This window comes from Cupressus sempervirens, chromosome 9, assembly GCF_028749045.1.
Source record: "Cupressus sempervirens isolate cs-2001-9-10 chromosome 9, ASM2874904v1, whole genome shotgun sequence".
NCBI lineage: Eukaryota > Viridiplantae > Streptophyta > Pinopsida > Cupressales > Cupressaceae > Cupressus > Cupressus sempervirens.
The window spans coordinates 792,109,004-792,131,501 of NC_143126.1; the positions used below are offsets into that span (position 1 = coordinate 792,109,004).

Consider the following 22,498-nt stretch of genomic DNA (forward strand, 5'->3'; position numbering starts at 1 on the left):
TGATTTTCAAAATTCCAAACCCTATAACCAAATTCATTAATGCCATATCCAACAAATACACATTTATTTAACTTAGCTTCTAGCTTGGTTCTATTTTCAAAATCTATATGAGCAAATGCTTCACAACCGAAAGTTCTGAGAAAAGAGTAACTCACCTTCTTACCAGTCCATGCTTCCTTTGGAATACCACTACCCAAAGGAGTATATGGACCTCTATTAATCAAATATACAATAGTATTGATAGCCTCCACCCACATGTTTAAGGGAAACCTTGCATGCAACCTCATGCTCTTTGCATGCTCCATTATATTCTTTTTCATGCATTCAGCTACTCCATTTTCCTATGGAGTCCTTGGAATAGTTTTATGTCTATGAATACCATTAGTGGATCAATAATCTTCAAATTAATGACTACAATACTCACAACCATTATTAGATCTAAGACATTTTAATTTCTTACTAGTCTTATTTTCAACCAAGCATTTCCATTTCTTAAAAGTTTAAAATACATCAAATTTCTATCTAAAGAAATAAATCCATACTTTTCTAGTTGTGTTATCAATAAATGTAACATAATAATGAGAGCCACCAAGAGAAGATACTTGAGCTGGTCCCCATACATATGTATGCACAAGCTCTAATTTCTCACTTTTATTTTCCTTCCCAGTCTTCACAAAACTCATTCTCTTATGTTTTTCATACACACAACTTTCACAAAAATCCATATTAACACATTTTAGAGCTAATAAAAAATTCTTTGAATGAAGTAATTTCATACCTTTCTCACTCATGTGCCCAAGTCTATTATGCCATAGTGTTGTATCAGAATCTACATTAGCTATTTGTTCTCACTGCTCAACTATAGCAATTGTTCCTGAACATTCATTTTTCTCTAAAAAAATTAAAGTACAAGAAACAATATGACCTATAAAAAGATATAAGGTTCTACTTTCATACTTTTTTTTTATTAGAAGGGAACCTTTTGAAACCTTCCAATTTTTATCATTAAAAGTAACCACACAACCCTCATCACCAAGTTGCCTTAGTAAAATTAAATTCCTACTCATCCTTGGAACATGTCTTACCTCATGTAGTAGCCAATGATTCCCACTCTACAACTTAATCTTATCTTTTCCCTTTCCAACAATCTGATAGGGTTCATTATCTCACAAATAAACAAGCCCAAAATCCCCTTGGACATAATTAATGAAATAACCTCTATGAGGTGTAGCATGAAATGAAGCACCAAAATGTAAAACTCATGAATCATCAACACTTTCTAAAGACAAAAGAAAAACATCCTCATCATATTTTTTACTTACTATATTTTCCTCCTTTTCTCCATCTTTCTTTTCTCCTTCATTTTTCTTTCAAGTCCAACAATCTTTCTTCTTATGTCTTGGTTTCCCATAGTACTAGTGGTTGTTTGGTCCTCTCAATTGAGACCTCTTCATGTTTGACTTTCCTCTTGATTTCCCATGATTTCTAGAATTATTTCCTCACTCACTCATTTTGCCTTGACTTTTTGCATTTAAAGTACTTCCAAATGTAGGTCTACCTAAGGTTTTCCTATGAGTTTCCTCACTCAAAATAACATTGATCACATCATTATATTTTAGAATATTAGATCCAAGAATGGAATTACTCATAGCCATTACCAAGGCATTCCAAATTTTAGGAAAAGAAAACAAAATCAAGAGAACCCTAATTTATTCATTGAAATTAATACCCACAAAAGATAACTTACTAGTAATAGTATTAAACTCATTTAAATGATCTACAATAGATCCACCTTCTTCCATCTTCATATTAAATAAACACTTCATGAAAAATACCTTGTTTGAAGGGGAGGGCTTTTTAGACAATTTTGCTAAGGTTTCTATCAAATCTTCTATCATATTTGATTTTTATATATTAAATGTCACCAATGGTGCTAGGCATAATCAAACTATTCCAATTTCCTTTCTGTCTAAAAGATCCCAGTCATCATTTGTCATGGATCCTTGATTCTTAGTTTTTCCTTCCAACGGCTTCCATAAATCATTTTGATAAAGATATTCTTCCATTTGCATCTTCCATAACTGAAGGTTCTACCCATTAAACTTGTCAACCCTCAGCTTACCCTTATCTTCCATCACTTCCACTCAACTGTCAGACTCTAACTCAACCGTTAGACTTTTCTGTAAAGGATAACTAAAAAAACCCCCACTCTAATACCACTTGTTAGGATTTAACCATGAAAAAAAATAACAATTACATGCAAATATAAACAATATTAGAAAAAATAGGTCACACAGAAGAGAACACAAGACACCAAGATTTAATGTGGTTGACCGAAACCATAGCCTACATCCACCAAAGAGAAAGTCTGGTATTATTATGATCCAGCGATTACAACTTGATTACAATCTATAATTTCTTATAGCTCAATACTACCACAAGAACCAATTTTCACATCACACCTTATGAAACAATCCCTAACCCTAAGCCTTTTTATACAAGTATTTTTTCCACTTTAGGGTTAAAATTAGTTACAACATGTTGACCATAAATTGGTGAATAAATACTAACCAATTGGTGAATATTAGCTATTGGCAAATAGCAGCACAAAAAATTTAAAGTACATACAATACTTCCTTGATCAGTCACCACAAACTAATATTGTATTGATCGAGGATGGTAAGGTTATTTCTTAAGAGCCAAGGAAACTCAAATTGTGTGAATTTATGATGTATAGTATTTCCTTGATTAGTCACCACAAACTAACATAAGGTGATCATTTGGAGCAAAGAAGTAGCTCCTCCTCCTTGCAAATCTATTGAATTCCCCCTTTATGAGGTTATCAAGGAGGGAGATTCCTATGAAATTCATCTCTACAACTACATGGTCTAGATTTTGACCTCTTTAATTTGTAACATTTTCTTTGTGGACACCACTAGGACTAAATTTTTGAGGCTTTTTGACTACATCCAAGGATAGAATGAGAAGAACACTGAGGTTTTGATGATGATTCCTATCTTGAAAAAAATATTCCTATCAAGTGAACCCTTTTGTGAGCCTTCCTTCATCATTAGCTTCTATTTTCCATCTAGTTTCTAGAAAATCCCTCTGAAGGCGGAGAAAACCTTAGCACTAGAGGAGTCAAGGTGGGGAGTTTGATATGCAATAGTGTAGAGGTTTGGAGGGTTTGTGAGAGATTACAATGTGGGATAGGAGGTGGCCCAGCATTAGGCAAGTCTGATGGGAACTCCATGGGAAAGTCTCATCACTACTTCCAAGAAGGCTGATGACTCCTCCCTCTTCAATGTTTCTCAGTACAACTATCCTTTTTAAGTTTGAGGGAAGAGTCAATGAGATTTGGATGCTCTTCATAAATCCTAACTTCACCTCCTCCCTTCTCTACATTGAATGTTTTTTGCATTGGTCTCTCTTCCTTATTTTGCACAAGCTCTTGGGAGCATGTTGGTGTTGGATTGGGGTGGAGAGAGTATAAGTTGGAGATCACAAACTAGCCAACATATTTTAACAGCAACTCGATCTATGGGAATTTTTTTTTGGCTTCCTCACAATATTTTATGACTTCTCATTCTATGCAATATCTAATGATATATCCCCATGCAACATTTTGATTACATTTTCATTCACTACATGGTAGTTTGTTAAGGCCTTGAGTCATAGTCATTTATTTTGTGACTATGCCATCATCCATGTTTTTGGGCCACATCAGAACATCACCTCCATCATGACCCCACTTTCATCTAACTTGGTAGCATTACATTTCTTATTGCAAATTTGGTGTCTTTTATTTCAAACATGTTCTTTTAGATGACTAATTTTTACTCCAGCATCAACCCCTTGATCCAACTATAGTGACTTTTTGATCATCCTATTTTTTTTCCAATGAGTAGATTCTTTTCTAGTAGGAATCATTTTTATGGCATTCTTTTTACCTCGACAACTATTAGAGTGCCAAATTTGGGCTCATCACTTGCTGACATCAGTGCCATGTCAATACTGCATCATTATCATGTTTTCCCTATGAGCTCTATTTGAACCTACCTTCACATTTTTGCTCATATCTTGGGCATATTTCAAAGTCAAGGGTATACTTTTGCACTTTGAGAGGCATATCTTGAGCATCCAATCTCCAATTTGAAAATTCTTCATATCATTGTAAATCTCTTTCTAACTACTTTCTAGTGATGCTAGTTGTTTTTCTAGATTCTACTAAAAGCACATTCTATTTAATCTTTTGCATTTTTGCATTCTATTGGATATCTTAGTTGTTTTAGGTTTGAGGATCTATTTCATTTCTTTGGATGATTCATTGTGACTTGTACTATCTATTGTATTAGTCGTATGTCTCTTCTTGTCTATTTAGACATCATTTCTATGCATTCTTGCAAACACACTAAGATAAAATGCCATACTGCATTTATATTTTCATTTTAGTTCTTTTGTCTTGTTTTTCCTTCTAATTTGAGTAGTCATTTGAGGACACTCATGTAAATTATTATTTTCTTGGGATTCACCATATCTTTTGCCTTATTGTACATGCACTACTCTAATAAAATGCCATGGAGTTTGATGTTTTGCCTTTGTTTTCCATATTCCTTTGTCTAGTGAGTGTCCCTTATGTGACATTAGCCTCATGACATGTCTAACATTGATCACCTCAATACACACATATATATTCTTGTTTTCATCTTGATCGTGGTTCCTTAATATGCAATTCATTTGGCCCACTTTTCCAATTGCTTGTCACCTCAAACTTGTCTACATTAGGAGGGTTCTTCTATTTTTCCTACATGCTTCCTTATTTCAATTGATTAGCTCTTCAAGCTTTGGTGTTTCATGGCATTTGTATCTTTGAGTTCAATTGTTTTCCTTTGTGTGCCTCTTGATTTGATGCATATTACAGTCTTCTCTACTTGGTCAAGTTCTATTTCAATGGAGGTTCTTCATATCAAAAATTACTTTTGATAGAGCTTTGCAACTTCTACATCCTTCAGTGGTGTTCTTCACGATCATCTTTTGTCCCTATCTTCTAGAACATTTCCTAGTTTGAAGGCTTCTCCAATCCTTCACTAGTTTTATTTAGCATTATTTCCATCTCTTTTCAATGGAGTATGGTTTTCTATATTTCTCCTATTTCCAGAGAGTTGGTTGTGCTTGGCTAGCTCATTAGGCCTTGTTTTTCGAGACCCATTTCCCCATTTAGTAGTTGTTTCTATTTTTTTAGCTACTCCCTAAGTTTATCTTAAGGGGTGTGTTAGAGTAATGATACATTTTTTAATTAACTCTAGTCTACTTAAGCTAAACTTTAGGAATCTATTAATTAATTATTATGATGCAACCTTGGTTATATCATTTTAGGGTTTTGATCTCCTTTATAAGGATGATCTCTCATTGTAAATATTCATTGAGATTAATTCAATTTTGATAATAGAAATCTCTCTTTTTTCTCATCAAGAATGTCTCATCTATGGATCTAGTGATTCTAGCCTCCATAGTTTTTTCTTCTCTGTCTATGAAATGTGTTTGCATGCAAGTGATTCATGGGAGCTGTGGGGTTGACCTTTCATGAACTTCAACACAAACAACATTAGTAGGCTTAATAATCTTAGACAAATCTATGACTAGAAACGTACTACTAACCTTCACAATATTATCAAAGTTTGTGATGGAACATTTTGCACCACAACAAAATTTTGTCCACTTTAGCTACCAAACATGTCATTTTAGTAGGTTTCAACTGAAATACATCACCTCTGGATCTTGTGCTTGTTTCAGTCAACTTACCATCTTTGTCTTTGATAATGCAGGTCTTCTTAGTGAACTACACAACTAATAACCCTTTTCCATCAACTATCCTATGCACAACAAGATATGCTTCGACCAATCAATAAAATAGACATCATCATTATTAGTTTGACCATCAAGTGTAATAGATCAAATTCTTGTTATATGATAGGTTGCATTGTTATCCACTCTAATAATACCTCCATCATGATTCATGAAATTAACATTTTTTTTCATATCACCTATCATGTGATGTGAACAACCACTATCAATTATCCAATCGGATTTCTTTTCAACCTAGGAAATGAAAGATCTTTCTTCTCTAATTTATCTATCAAGATCATCTTCCCTAATAGCCACAAATCCTAATTCATCATCACTTTCACTTTGACCTCTATCATTAGATTTTTCATCTTTATTTGCATACAAATAATTTCTATCTTTTCTAGGCTTAAACTTACCTTTATACTTTTCTCTCTCTTTTAGGTTAGAAGCAAAATGAAAAAATTCATTGCAAGTCCAAAATATAAATATTTTCTTACTATCTTTCTCTCTCCTCATATGAAGGGCTATACTTTCCTCAATCTTCCTATCTTCTTTAGATATGCTACTACTAGAAAAATATCCTCTTGTCCTTACACTCCTTGTTAGATTAGGTTAGATGTTAAGAGCACTAAAAGTTGTTTTCACTCTTGCTAGATCTCTAGACTATCTAAGATCTACTTTTGTAGCTTCCAATCTAAAAAGAAATGTTTCCTGGGTGAAATCCTTAGTGTAGGGTATAAGTATCTAAATGATGCGATCCACTTGCTTGAATTGTGGTGTCAAACTTTTCAAGATCTTCCATATCACCTCATCTTCTTCCTTAGTTCCACCATGAGTCTTGATTCCTACAAGAGTCTCTGATATCCTACCAATATAACTTCTAATATATTCATCTTCCATTAGCTTAGCATCTTGAAATGCAAAAATCCAATAATGTAATCTAATTCTCTTTACATGTGTATCACCTTCAAAAGTAGCTTCTAATGCTTTCCAAATTTCATGAAATGTTTGAAGAATCTTTACCTGACTATACTCATTTTCTAGAAAAATGATAGTAGAGATTCTCTAGCTCTTGCATTGCACATGAATAGATCTCTTTCTACCTCACTACATTCTTCAAGCTTTCCTTCATCGACAATTGTCTTGCTACCTTTAGTCAAAAGCCAATATCCTAGACCCATGCATAGTAGATGAGTCTTCATATTTTCCTTTCAACTATCATAGTTGGCCCCATCAAATCTAGGAATATCCTTTCTAAATAAATTCACCATCGATCTCCCAAAGCTATTAAAATTTCTCTTCAAGCACCTGATGCTCTAATACAAATTGTTAGAATATATATGTTAGAAACAATAGTCCACCAACATAACTGAGAGGGGGGGTGAATCAGTTATCCAATAATTAAAACACTTATCTTCTTTGAAAAAACCTAACCATTCAATGAAAGTAAATAGAAAAAAATAAAAAGATGCATGTAGACAATTACACCAGATATGTTGACTAGAGAAACCCTTGATCAAAGGGAAAACCCTAGTGGGGATGATGCCCACAAGATGATGTACTAATATTTATATTCATTGTTAGAGGATGGACCCTGTTAGGAGTCTATTGCAAAATTTAGTACAATGAGTCCTTATTAGGAGATTTTGAATCCCTTTTAGGAGATTTAAACCCTATTAGGAGTTGTGGTACAATGCATGCAAGAAGAGCCCACTACCCAAACATGCAATTTCAACTACAAGAAGAGCTCACTACTCAAACAAGTTATTTACTGGTATCTTCTTCTTTCCTCTATACTTTCCTCTATCCTATCAACTAGACCAATCACTATCAGACCTTGTAGACCAAGTCAAAAATTTGGGATCCAAATATCAAACCTTGGATCATGCGGCAAATCCTCAGCAATGAAATTTCCTTCACTTCTACACTGCTTTGCTCAACTTCGCATTCAACACTCTTTGTTGCTTATCATAAATCATTCAATCATATTAAAACCTATCATGATAAAGAAAAATGTCTTTCCTTTGTACAAAGTCCATAAAAAAATTCCTTGAGTTGGCTATTAGGACTTCTGAATTAATTATTATAGGACCACATTAAGAACAGATTACACTTAGTGATAACCTTAATCTTTTGCCTTACAACTTGAATAACTTTTTGTACATACAATATTATGATGAGAAAGCTTAGCCACATCATCCTCAACATGTCTTCATCATGTCTTCAACCTTTATCCTCAAGATATCAACTCTGCTAAGAGATATAAGAAACCTACCAAAACATGCCACTGTAAACTCTATCTTAAAATAGACATCACCAAAACTTACATAACTTCCTCTAGAATTATCCTTTCTACTTCTAATGTTAACTACATATACTAGATACTCCAAAGTATCTCCCATAACCTCAGGTGGTTATCATGCTTAACTAGTCATCCTTACCAACTTGATCTTTCCATTATTCTTCTGTCAGATACTACAAAAGACAAAAAATATGCTATGTTGACATCAATGAAAAACTTAGTCATGAATGTAACATATCATCATCAAACCAATCTTCCAACAATCTCCCCCTTTGGCATTGATGGTGTTAGAAATCTGATTGAAAAGATCATTGTAAGAAGAAGATTGATTGCAAAGAGGGAGATTGTTAATAGAGAATGTTTTCAATCATTGTTTTGTCACTAATGTCAAACCTACTATTTGCTAGAATGACAAACTACTTATAAGATCCAAGTACTATCACTTAGTTGATTGATGAAGAGGATTTAATAAACAAGATGTAACAAAAGTACCTAAGGGAAATGTTGAGTTATGGTTTTGAAATGAAGTGCAAGAATCAATTAAGACAATGATCAAATGATGTATTGAAAATGTACTTGAAGATATAGAGGTTGGCCACACTTAGAAACTTTAGAAGTATAAGGTATAACACAGTTGACTGCAAAGCTTAACTAAGTTTATTAGTGAGTTCCAAACAACCTAGTTCATGCTGACCAAATTTTTAGTTGGAATCGAGGAAATGAAAAATCTAGTGTGTGTCAAGTGAAATAGAAGGAGCTGAGTAAAGATTTGGTATTGAGTAAGAAGTAGATGTTGAGCAAGTAACAAGTGTTGAGTGCCAATAAAACTTAGTGAATGCCAAATGAATTCACAGTTGATGCTGAGTAACATAGTATTTGTTGAGCACCAGAGTTTCAATAGTGCCAAGTTGCTAACTTATTAGAAAAGATGAAGATTGCCAGATCTGAGCCAACAAGGTTGTTACCTTGAATTATATGAACTAGATGGAGGATAAGGATGATGATCTGGAGGCACAAAATTTTATGTAAAATATTTTTGAGAGAATTCGAGAGGATTCTTCATGATGTTTCTAGAAGGAACAAAATGTGAGTTAGATTCAATGAATCCTACCTAATGCATTCAGACTAAAATTAAAAGAGGGAAGAATTGAGTGGGAAAGAGGATTCCAAATTTCTATTTAAGGAGTCATAGACCAAGAAGCTAGAGTTGCTAGTGTGCCAAATTGTGAAGTGGTTGAAGAGTGTCAAGGTGAAGACATCAAGGAGAAGGAAGAAAAGAGTATAGAGACTCTACTTTGATAAGTGGCTAGAGAAAGATGATTGCACTAGTACACTAAGCATGAAAACTCAAGGAGATAAAGCTTGAAGTGAAGGACAAGCCGTCAAAGCTAAAGAGAGTGAAAGCTAAGAAAATTGTGAAGAGCTAAACAAAGATCTAAAATCTACAAGATAAGTTGTTAATTGTAATCAAATTAAAGCCCCTTATTGTTATCTTTTCCAATTGTATTAGTTAGGGTTAAATCCTATGGACTTAGGTTGGTTTAACAACCATTTGTAAATCCTTTAATAGGGTGACATTCCAAATGAATGCTCTAAATTTCTCTAACTAGGCTCACTTCTAATAGGGTGGTTAAATCCTTTAACTAGGTCACACTTAATAGTGTGTTGTAGCCTTTAATAGGCCAGGCCTTTCATAGGGCATCACTTCAGAAGAGTGATAATTGAGTAGCATGTTACTGGTAGTTTTTCCCAAATTGGGTTTCCACGTAAATCATTATGTTATGTGTTGATTCTTTATGTGTTATGCCTGCATATTGATTTACAATAACTTGATAAGTAGGAAAGGTTTAAGCTTGGATGAACGAATACTTTGATGGACACACCTTACTTGATGAAAAAAATCTAATTAGACATTTAGAACTTGAATAACTAATTCACCCCCCATCTCAGTTATTCTAAAGCATTTCTAAAAATTGGTATTCAAGCCATATGTTGATTTAGTTTAAAGATACTAGAAGTAGGAAGATCAAGATGTCCAAGAGAGAGGTTCTCAAGCTTAATAGAGATAACTTCATTGCATGGCAAAGTCTAATGAAGTTGCACCTTGGATTAATGGGTGACTATACAAAAACCTCAATTGGAGTAGAACATGTAGATCTAGCTGGACCCCTTTCTATAGATGATTTGAGCAAAGGGAAGGAGCACAATCAGACAATGCTAGAGATTGCCTTTGCACTCAACTATTCTAAATTTGATGACATCAAGGGATGTGACTCTACATTTAAGATGTGGAGAGCCATGTTAGATATCTATGGAGGAGATCAAAATGTTTAGAGAGAAAAAGAGAAAGGCTTAGAGGAAAGTTTGATGACATGAAAATGGAGGAAGGTGAGAATGTTGATCAATATGCTACTAGAATGAAAGAAGTGGTAAGTGCTATAAGAAGTTTGGGTGGTCAATTAGAAGATGACATTCTTAATAGCAAGTACTTAAGAACCATGCGTCCTATCTATATTATTAGAGTTTCATCCATCCACAAGTTGAGATGTGTACCAGGAAACACACTAACATTTGAAGGGATAGTAGGAAGGCTCACTACAATTGAATTGTCCAATTTTAACAACTACAAACTTGAGAATATTGAATCTACTTTCAAGGCCAAGCTGACATTGAAAGATACTAAGGAGATGAAATCAAAGAAGAAAAAAAAGGGAAAATATGCATCTAGTGATAGCAATATAGATGAGGAAGATGTGGAAGAATTGGAAGCATTATTGGCTAGAAGAATTCATAGAGGAAAAGGTAAATTCAAAGGTAAGTTGCCTATCATTCGTTTTAACTACAATGAAGTAGGTCATATTCCTACAAGGTGTACATAGAAGAACTAAAAAGAAGGAAACAAGTACAAGAACAAAATAGAAGATGATAGCAGAGATTACAAGGATAAAGGAAAAAGATGCTACATTTTTGAAGAGGATTTTGATGAGAATGATGAAGAAGTAGTCTATGTAGCCATGAAGGATTAATTAGATGAAGATGAGGCAATAGCACTAGTAACTTGTGTGAACAAAAATGACAAATGGATCATAGACAGTGGATGCTCACATCACATGAGAAGAGATAGAAGTAATTTTATTACCTTTACTTAGTCTAATAGAAATAGTGTTAGATTTGGTAATGATGCTCCATGTCAAATCAAAGGAAAAGGTTCTATTAAACTTATAGAGAAAATCTCACATGATAATGCATACTATGTTGAGGGATTGAAATACAATTTTCTGAGTGGATCACAATTAGGAAATGTAGGTTGCAAAGTAGAATTTGGAAACAAACCTGCCAAAATCTATGACATTGATGGAAATCTGATAGGAAAAGGTGAACAAACTAGGAGTAATCTATTTTTCCTAGATATGGAAGATACCACTTGTATTATTGTTAAACTTGATGATGTGTGGTTATGGCATAAAAGGCTATGTCATGTTAACTCTGATAATCTGATTAGTATCAACAAAAAGAAAAAATGTTAGAGGTTTTCCTAAACTAAAGAAGCCTGAAAACACAATGTGCAAATAATGTCAACTAGGGAAAATGACTAAGTAAAGTTTCAAAAGTAAAACCTACACTTCCAAAGAAGTATTAGAGTTAGTCCATATACACTTATGTGGCCCAATAGAAGTACAAAGCTACCAAGGAGATAGATATATAATGTTCTTTGTAGATGACTACTCTAGGATGATGACTGCTATGTTCTTGAAACAAAAATTTGATGCATTTCAAATGTTTAAGAGGTATTTGGCCAGAGTGGAGAAGGAATCAGGAAAGAGTCTAAAGTGCCTAAGAATAGATAGAGGAGGAGAGTTCATATCAAAAGAATTTGAGACATTTTGCAATGACGAAGGTCCTAAACTTTCTTATCCTAATGATGGATCATGTAGTGTGATCTAAAACGTCGATGATAAATAAACACACACAATCAAATCTAGAAAATTTAGTACTTTACAAATGGATTGTGGAAATTTGTTACTGTTAAATGACAAAGGTATTAAAAGATAAACATCAACACCTAGAACTCCACCACAAAATGGCATTTCAAAGAGAAGGAATAGATTAGTAATAGAATGTGCAAGAACATTAATGATGGAGAAAAATGTTGCTCTAAAGTATTGGAGAGGAGCTGTAAGTACTTTTTTTTACACCCAGAATCAAGTCCAAGTCAAGAAAGGTACAAATGCAACACCTTTTGAATTATTGTATGGTCACTCACCTAATGTAAAACATTTCAAATTATTTGGTTGTAAATGCTATATTCTTAAAGATACTAGAAATTGAAAGTTTGATTGAAAGAGTGATGAAGGCATATTCCTTGGATATTCCACTAGAAGCAAAGAATATAAGTGTTTGAATAAAAACACTAACAAGATTGTACAGAGTGCAAATGTAAATTTTGATGAGCATGCAGAAGTCCAAGTTAATGAATCTAAGAAACTAGAAGAGTATAGATTCTTCATATACTTCTATGAAGGAATGCCTATTGAATATGAAGTTGCCAATCAAGTTGGGAATTAGCAACAAGTTTTAGTATCAGTTGAGTCCGAACTAGTGAAAACCAAGTTGCATTTAGAAGTCAAGTTTTAGAATAAAAACTATGCACATTCTAACTCTAAGAATAGTACATGTAGAAGAGATGGTGAAATACTTGAAAATGATGTGCATAGTGACTCTAAAGTTGAAGGACCAAACATGGAAAGAAGGAAAGAACCAAGACTATCTAGATATGTGAAAAGACATCACCCTATAGAGAAAATCATTGGTGATAAGGATGCCAAACCAATGACAAAAAATAGACTAAGAAATGAATCATGTCTGATGAACAAGATTGAACCTAAGATAGTAAAAGATGCACTACAAGATGATGACTGGTATAAAGCCATGAAAGAGGAGATAGGATAGATTGAGACGAAAAAAACCTAGACTCTAGTTCCTAGACCAGCTGATAAAAATGTAATTGGTACCAAGTGGGTATTTAGGAAAAAACTTGATGAGAATGGTGAAATCACAAGAAATAAGGCTAGACTAGTCTGCAAAGGTTATGCACAAGAAGAAGGACTAGATTATTGGAAAATATTTTCCCCTATTGCAAGAATGGAAGGAGTAAGAACATTACTTGCATATACTACCTACAAAGGTTTCAAAGTCTACTAGATGGATGTGAAATCTACATTTTTGAATGGTATACTAGAAGAGGAAGTCTATATTGAAAACCTAGAGGGATTTATTGATGACAACAACAAGGATATGGTTTGCAAATTGCATAAAGCACTCTATGGTTTGAAGAAAGCACCTAGAGCATGGTATGAGAGACTGCACAAATATCTTGTAAAAATAAGATTTGAGAAAATAGATGACAACAACAACCTATATATCAAGGAAGAAAAAGGTAATGATATTTTCATATCTAAGATCTTTTTTGATGATATAATATTTGGAGGAAAAGAGGTTCTATGCAAAGATTTTACTGATCACATGAAACATGAGTTTGAGATGTCAATGTTTGGAGAAATCAAATTCTTTGTTAGATTAAAAGTACATCAACTAAAGCATGACATATTTGTGACCCAATCAAAATATATCAAGGAGATACTCAAGAAATTTGGCTTAGAAGATTCAAAACTAGTTAGTACACCAATGGTAACATGACATAAATTATCCAAGAATGATGAATATGCTGAAGTGAATCAGACACTATATAGATCAATGATTGAAAAGCTATAGTATGTTGTGTGTAGAAGACTAGACATTGCATTATCTATTGGAATAGTGGCAAGATCTTTTGCAAATCCTAGAGAAAATCATCTAATGGTAATAAAAAGAATACTAAGGTACTTAAAAGGAACTGATGACTTTGGCTTATATTACAAGAGGAGTGAAAAGTTTGAGTTGAGAACCTACACTGATGCCGAGTAGGGAGTAAATATTGATGATAGAAAGAGCACCAGTAGAGGAGCACTTTTTTTAGGCAAAAGATTGATTACTTGGACCAGCAAAAAGTAAAGTTGCACCTCACAGTCCACAACAAAAGCTGAGTATGTTGCAGTGGCTATCAATTGCACCAATATTGTATGGATCAAACATCTATTGCAAGGTATTAAGGAAGAGGTAACTAAACCTATGATACTCTATTGTGATAACACTAGTGCCATCAACAAATCAAAGAACCCTATGATGCATACCAAAATAAAGCATATTGTAGTTAAGTATCACTATGTAAGAGAATTGGTGGAAGATAAGCAAGTGAAAATGAAATATGTCAGTTCAAAGGGATAGATTGTTAACATCTTCACAAAAGCATTACCTAAAGATGCACTTGAATATCTTAGGTGTAAGTTAGCGATGATGCCCCTAGCCATGGAAACTTAAGTAACAACATGATTGCCCTACATCAAATGAGTTGATTGTTGAAATATTACATTAACATAGAGGATACTTACTTTAAGATTGTTTCCTAAAGTAATCAAAAGTGTTGAAGTTCCAATTTAGTCACAAAGTAAGGTGAGAGAGGGAGAAATTGAAGTACCTATAAATGCTATACTTGCATGTTAAGATGCTGAGATAATATGTCTTTGGCATTGTTGTCAAAGAGGGAGAAAGAGCCAAAAATTGATCAATAGAATTTGAGGAGAAAGAGAAAAGAGTAGAAACTATTTGAGGAGAAAGTGAAAAGAGTAGAAACTATTTGAGGAAAAAGAGAAAAGAGTAGAAATTTGTCAAATTTAACAGGATCAAATGAACAGAGTTTAGAATAGAGTAAGTAGTGTAAAGAAAAAGGAAATAGAAGCTAAGAGGGAGAAATAGAAGTAAAGTAATTAGGATAACAAATCATAGAGGGAGAAGTGAAAAACTGATGGTAACATATTTTTCTTTTTGGTATTTGACTTACTATTCTAACATGGTTGAATAGTTTGTTCTAATGGTTAATTACTTTGGTTTTCCATCAATGCCAAAAAGGGAGATTGTTAGAAATCTGATTGAAAAGATCATTGTAAGAAGAAGATTGATTGCAAAGAGGGAGATTGCTAATAGAGAATGTTTTCAATCATTATTTTGTCACTAATTTCAAACTTGCTATTTTCTAGAATGACAAACTACTTATAAGATCCAAGTACTATCAATTAGTTGATTGAAGAAGAGGATTTAATCATCAAGATGTAACAAAAGTACCTAAGGGAAAGGTTGAGTTATGGTTTTGAAATAAAGTGCAAGGATTAGTTAAGACAATGATAAAATGATGTATTTACAATTTACTTAAAGATATAGAGGTTGGAAAAACTTAAAAAATTTAGAAGTGTAAGTTATAAAAAGGTTGATTGCAAAGCTTAACTAAGTTCATTAGTCAGTGCTGAGCAAGCTAGTTCATGCTAAGCAAATTTTTAGTTGGAACCGAGAAAATGAAAAATCTAGTGTGTACTGAGTGAAATAAAAGGAGCTGAGTAAAGATTAGGTGCTGAGTAAGAAGTAGATGCCAACAAAACAAAAAGTGTTGAGTGCTAGTAAAACTTAGTGAATGCCAAGTGAATTCATAGTTTATGTCGAGTAACATAGTATGTGTCGAGCACTAGAGTTTCAATAGTGCTGAGCTACTGCATTATTGGAAAAGTCAAAGATTCACCATAGCTAAGCTAACAAGGTTGTTACCTTCAATTCTATGAACTAGATGGAGGATAAGGATGATGAGCTGAAGGCACATAATTCTATGTAAACCATTTTTTAGCAAATTCAAGAGGATTCTTCATGATGTTTCTAGAAGGAACAAAATGTGGGTTAGATTCAATGAATCCTATCTAATCCATTTAGAGTGAAATTAAAGGAGGGAAGAATCAAGTGGGAAATAGGATTATAGATTTATATTTAAGGAGTCACAAGCCAAGAAACTAGAGTTGCTGGTGTGCCAAATTGCAAAGTCATGTCGAGGTGAGGACATCAAAGAGAAGGAAGAATAGAGCACAAAGACTTTGCTTTGACAAGCTATCAGAGTTGAAGAGACTGAAAGCCAAGAAAATTGTGAAGAGCTGAATAGAGATCTAAAATTTGCAAGATAAGCTATGAATTGTAATTAGATCAAAACCCTTTATTGTTACTCTCTAGCAATTGTATCAGTTAGGGTTAAATCCTATGGACCTAGGTTGGTTTAATAGACATTTGTAAATCCTTCAATAGGGTGACATTCCAAGTGAATGTTCTAAAGTACTCTAACCAAGCCCACTTCTAACAGGGTGGTTAAATCCCTTAGCTAGGTTACATTTAATAGTGTGTTGTATCCTTTAATAGGGCACGCCTTTCATAGGGCATCACTTCAGAAGAGCAAGAATTGAGTAGCATGTTATTGGTAGTTTTTCCCAAATTAGGTTGCCACATAAATCACTATGTTATGTATTGATTCTTCATGTGTTATGCTTACATGTTGATTTATAGTAACTTGCTAAGTAGGAAAGGTTTAAGCTTGGATGAATGAAAATTTTTATGGGCACACCTTACTTGATGAAAAAGTTTTAATTACACATTTAGACCTTGAATAACTAATTCACCCCCCCTATCAATTATTCTAAAGCATTTCTAACAGATGGCAACATAGATAAAAAAAAATCTAGTTCCAAGAATACCAATAAAAGAGTATCCATATTCAAATCATCTTCATCAATCATACTCCCCCATTGATATACCTCAATATGTTTTATACCAAATTGTTAATTTGCATATTGTGCTTATTGTTAGGAATAAGGTGTCTCAACCTTGGATAATTCCTATTCTTGTTATTTTTTTTGTAAAATGTATTTCTTGCAAATAATATTGATGTGTCGACATCTTGAATTGTGTATAAGGAGATCATCACTAAAATAGTTATGACAGATTCCTATGACACGTAAGAGCTATGTTAGGAAGATTCAATGATAGGTGAAGACATGTGGCAACTAATAAATTTGACACCTGTACACTCTACCCCAATAGTGGGGTTCGAGGCATCACCCCAAAAAAAAATTTGGGGTTCCTATTTTCTCGAAGAATGGTAAAACCCTAATACGATTATCTTTGGGAGTAACCCTAAAAGTGAAGTGCATGTTACAAGTGTTTTTAGGGTTGCAAAGAGGGTATGTGAGAAAGTGTATTGTTGGTACTATGAGTTACTACTAGAGTCTTCCATTGTCACTTTTGAACTTGCATTGCAAGTGTATTGTAACCTTGTGTTGAAGATAATACATTGTGCAAGTTTTGGAGGGGTGGGGTTGTTTTACCAAAAAGTTTTTCCCCACCAGAAAATCTTTTTGTTATGTGTTTCTTTCTTTGTCTATTTTCTTTATGCTTGCTTGGCTGAAATATTGTTGTTTACATGATATTGAATCTGTAAGTGTAAAATATTTTAATAGGATTTGCACCATACTTCTCTTAAGAGATTAGTGTAGGAAGCTATTTTTGCACCTAAGTTTCCTTACAAGTGGTATCAGAGCTTGATCAACTTTTGATCCTAGTTGTTGGGTAGGGTTTTTTGAGCTAATCTCAAGTTGAGTGGGAGTCTTGTGTAGAGTATCCTGAATCTTATTTGTAGATTGAGATGGTGAGTTCATCATATGGAAGAATGGAGGTGGAGAAATTTAATAGCACTAATTTCAAGTTGTGGAAACTCAAGATGGAAGACATTTTGGAAGATCGTGACCTATGGGAAGTGACTTCAAATGCTACAAGACCAGCAACTATAGCTCAAGTAGATTGGGATATCAAAGACCGTAAAGCTAAGGGTCTCATAAGACTCTATTTAATCGATGTAGTTCTTCTGAATATTCTAGATGAGAAAACCACATATAGTTTGTGGGAAAGACTTGGGGCCGTGTATCAGGCCAAATCTTTGGTGAACAAGTTGTTCCTAAGGAAGAAGTTGTCACTAATACATTTTGCATTGATTTGTGATGGCTATGTGTCGCAATTATGATAGATATGTGTCGCCACTATGACAATAATAGACGTCATTATTTTTTAGTCACAAATTATGACGTCTATCCTCTAACGTTGCAATTATGACAAAAATCCATTGTAATACAACCACTTTATTGTGACATCAGTACCATCGCAATTCTAGTGGTTGATGTTGCAATTGCGATGGAAACCTTAGAAATTATGATGGTAGTTGACCGCAAGATTCTGTCATCAAGACCGTCACAATTCTTGTGGTCGATGTCGCAATTGCGATGTCCTCTAGTAGAATTGTGATGGGAGTTACTGTCATAGCTACAACAGCCACGTCATAATTCCTATAGTGGACATCACAATTGCGATGGCCATCCAAGAAATTATGACGACAGATGTCGTCGCCACTATAGCAACACCATCACAACTCTAGTGGAGGTCATCACAATTGCAACGAATACAAAGTATAACAAAAGAAAATTTGAACACATCCATACATGATTCATCTATTGTTCTTGGTAAGGTTCTTCTTACTTGAGTTTCTTGCTTCACTTTCACCTCAGGTTTAATCCTCTGTATTCCTACATGTGCTTCATTTTCTCCATCAACAATTGGATGTCACTAAAGCTTTTGATTTTCTCCATATTACTTGAGTTTCTTTATTGAGCCTTTGATATCACTAATATATCCCAACTCAATCTCCACAAAGAAAACAATAGCTTGCAAAGAAAAATTGAACAAAATATAAATGGGAAAATTGATTCTCTTTTAGACAAAGGTATGCTGCTATAATAGGAGTACAAGGCCACAAAGGACATAGAGTATAGTTCATCAAAATAGTGGACTTTGAAACTCATCACTTTTACAACTCTAAAAAAATGAAGAATAACTTATCATTATGGTAATAAGACATCAACATCATAACTCATAATAGAGAGAGTACAATTATGACTGTCAGTGACAATATGCAAAAGATGCAATGACCATGGAACCATCAATGAATAGTGGCATTGAACATCAAACTAAAATACATATGTAGTCATGTGCTATAGAAAAAATAATCTAACCATCGACACTAACGACATAGCAGAGATAATGTCTAAAAATAATGGTCATGGCAAGCAAGTAGGCATGTTGTTTTACAAAGGCAAAGGGGTACGAGTATGTTGTAATAAACCCAAACCAATGTTACCTGAGTCACAGTGATCAATCTAAATATAAGTTTGAGAAATATGTTAAGGAAATACTATAGCAGTAAGCTTATGAAATAAAATGAAGTCATTGATGCATCAGTGATGATAGCACTAGGGCAGCATGCTATTGTAGTGGTAATATGCAGCTATAGGAGTTAATGCACTCATTGAGCAGTCCCAAATCAAAATAAGTCATCAGCAATAAAAGAAACATTAATTTAATAAATATTATTGATATCTTATGAAAGGAAACTGTGCTGTATAAAGCGACATGACAGTACAATGAAGGTGTTAGCACTGATTAATAATACCATTGGTAATTGCAAGAGATTATTGTTTGATGAACTATGTAAGTGCACTACCTTGAATGACAATCAACCATGTTTATAGTTAATATTGATGGTGATCAACAAAGTCATATATTATGACAATGTCACCAAATATGCCATTAAAATAGAGATGGCATAAAACCCCAGGATTTACTCACTAAAGTATTGTTCTAAGAATAAATGAGCATTTACAAAAATGATTAACTCATTAACGTATCATGCTAAAAAACAACGAGCCTTTACAGTACACAAATAAACAAATAGAAATCCCAAAGTATTTGTTGTAGATTTATTCAAAATGGAGATGCATGATGGTTTACTAAGTAATAGCATACAAATCAATTATGTCTTGGGGTAGATAACATCTTCCAGAAGACAATCAATGATAAGAATTAAGTAAGGTATTGTTATTAAAAAGTGCAGGGATAGTAGGTGTTGATCAAACATTCTGAGATTAAAATGAACTTTCCTCGTGTTCATGACTAATGGCTAACATCTCCCCTCAATCTAGCTTGTGTTGTCTAAGGCCTTGGGAAACTTGAAACAAAACAATTTTTAGGTCCTTCATTGAAGCTTCATGTTGAAATTGGTGAACCTACATAGAAAAATATAAAAAACAATTATAAGGTATCATGATGCCATCTCCTTATTACCAATAATTTGTTTGAGTATGTTTTCCACCTATGAACTACTATTGTATATGAGAATCTTTCCTCATATTTCATAAATTTTTTGATCTTATAATATAAAGGGAGTGGTCCCCAAGAATAAGAAACTAGTGATTAAAGAAAACACATAGTTATCAATAACGATAAGAGTCTATAAGTCTCAAATAAGTGAGTTAAAACCCAATTCACAATGATAAAAATTTATAGTTGACATGAAAGAACATGTCTATAAAACTATTATTTAGTCATAAATTTATTAGAGATTCATAATATAGAATACCCAAAATGGATTCACTCAAAATGCATTCTTCACAAAGTTAATAAGATCAAAAGAGAAAATATTATCTCTTAATAATATGATATTTCCACTGACATTCAATTTCTTCAAATTTCAAACCCAACATTTACCATTTGTAGTGTCAGTTTATTTTCAGCATGAATAAGACATTGAGACTAATATAAACTGAACTCAAGCAAGAATCAAGTCCAAAGGGATTATGATGACCTAGAACAAAATACTCTTCACTGTATTCTAGAAAATAGTGTTCTAAAACAATTTAGGGTGCACCTCTGAGAGCAGGACCTAGATTCATATCTCTATTACTAAATTTAGGAGACCAATTAACAGTATTTGAAAACTTGATTAGCTATAAAAAGTTCTTGTTTACTGGAGACACTTGAAAGATTTTCACCATTCTCCCCTTAACCTCCAATTGCGTAAACAAGACCATCCAACACTACATAAGAAAATTCATAGTGTGCCACATTCATTTATGTTAGTTTGCTCCATCCAGCACACAGTCCAGTACCAAGGGCTTATCAATCTAGCATTTCCTTATGCCAGAATGGAGTTAAAGCCTAAATATATTTGAAATCCAATCATCTCACAACCTTAAAACTATCTCATCTAATCAAATTTAATGCCATAAAACATAACTATTCATCTAATTTTAGTTACATTCAATTCACCATAATACCTTGCATTAAATAAATTCCACACATGGGCTGATATGCAGTGAAAAAAGAGAAGTCGAGGGGGATTCAAGTCATTTACTACCCAATTAATTCAGATTATCTCCTGCTTTAGATGATCATCACCTAATTCCTTCAGTCTGGGCCTCTCCTAACAAGGCTTTTGTCACCTCATAAAGATAAATTGGATCAAGATATCAATTCGATTGTTGCTTCTTATATGTGAAACCTAGCTTTTCACTCAATCAGCCTACAAATGAGGAAAACAATATGCACCAAGACAATTATATTACAAAAATAAGGAGGAAGAAATCTGGCTAGAAGTCACTCTCTCCTCCTGAAACTCATCCAAGAATTGAACAAATGGCTCAAGTGTCAGATACCCAACCTATTGGGGGAAACTAAAGTTTTCAGGGTGAAACCAATCATGTTTGTTGAAAAACATTTTATCACTTCACAAATAGTAAGGACACAATTTCTATTCAATATAAATATCATAGAAAATACTATCATATGCTTACTAGGTTTTATGAGCAATAGAAAATTCCCATTTCTACTAAGCATGCCCAAGTGACTAGTGCAGGAGAACCTCTATGAGGGACCTCCCCTTCTTTGTTTTGGTGTGTGTTGTCAATGTCAATAGCAATAATAGTCCTCCTTGTGATGATTGACTCAAGTTTTGGTTGTGACTAGGCTAGGTGATAGTCCTAGAGGTCTACTAAACTTTATGAATGTGTTTTTCCCTTTAACTCAAGCAAAATCTCTATTTGAGGATTTTGGGCTTATTTTCCAAAATGAGCATAGGAGTTAGTGGTTAGTGGGTTTGTAATGCAAATAAGAGCTTTATGGGACCTAGAAATAATACATTAGGATGAATGATCAAATATTACTCAAGCAACTTAATGTTGATCAAAAAGCTGCTGGCAATTTTTTCCTTGTAATGGAAAAATGGCCAAAGAGGCTTGTCACACCCTAAGACCCTAATACTCACTCCTAAACCATCCTATTTAATTCTTTGAAAACCCTAATGTATGGACAATTTTTGTTTGTCAGAGGTTTGGAAGTTGTGTTGTAGTTGTAGACACCTAAATTTGATTACACCACTTTGGTAATCCTATTTAGTTATCTCTAAAGGCATCATTAATTAAATTCCTATTTAATTAATCCTTTTCCATCCTCTAGCTAATTAATTTAATTAATCATCTATAGTCCTAATTGATAAATAAAATAACC

At 33.6% G+C, this 22,498-nt stretch overlaps 1 pseudogene; it reads left to right on the plus strand.

The window, feature by feature from the left end:
- Positions 1-22,498, plus strand: part of LOC149541093 (uncharacterized) — a 158,906-nt pseudogene that overhangs the window by 118,821 nt on the left and 17,587 nt on the right.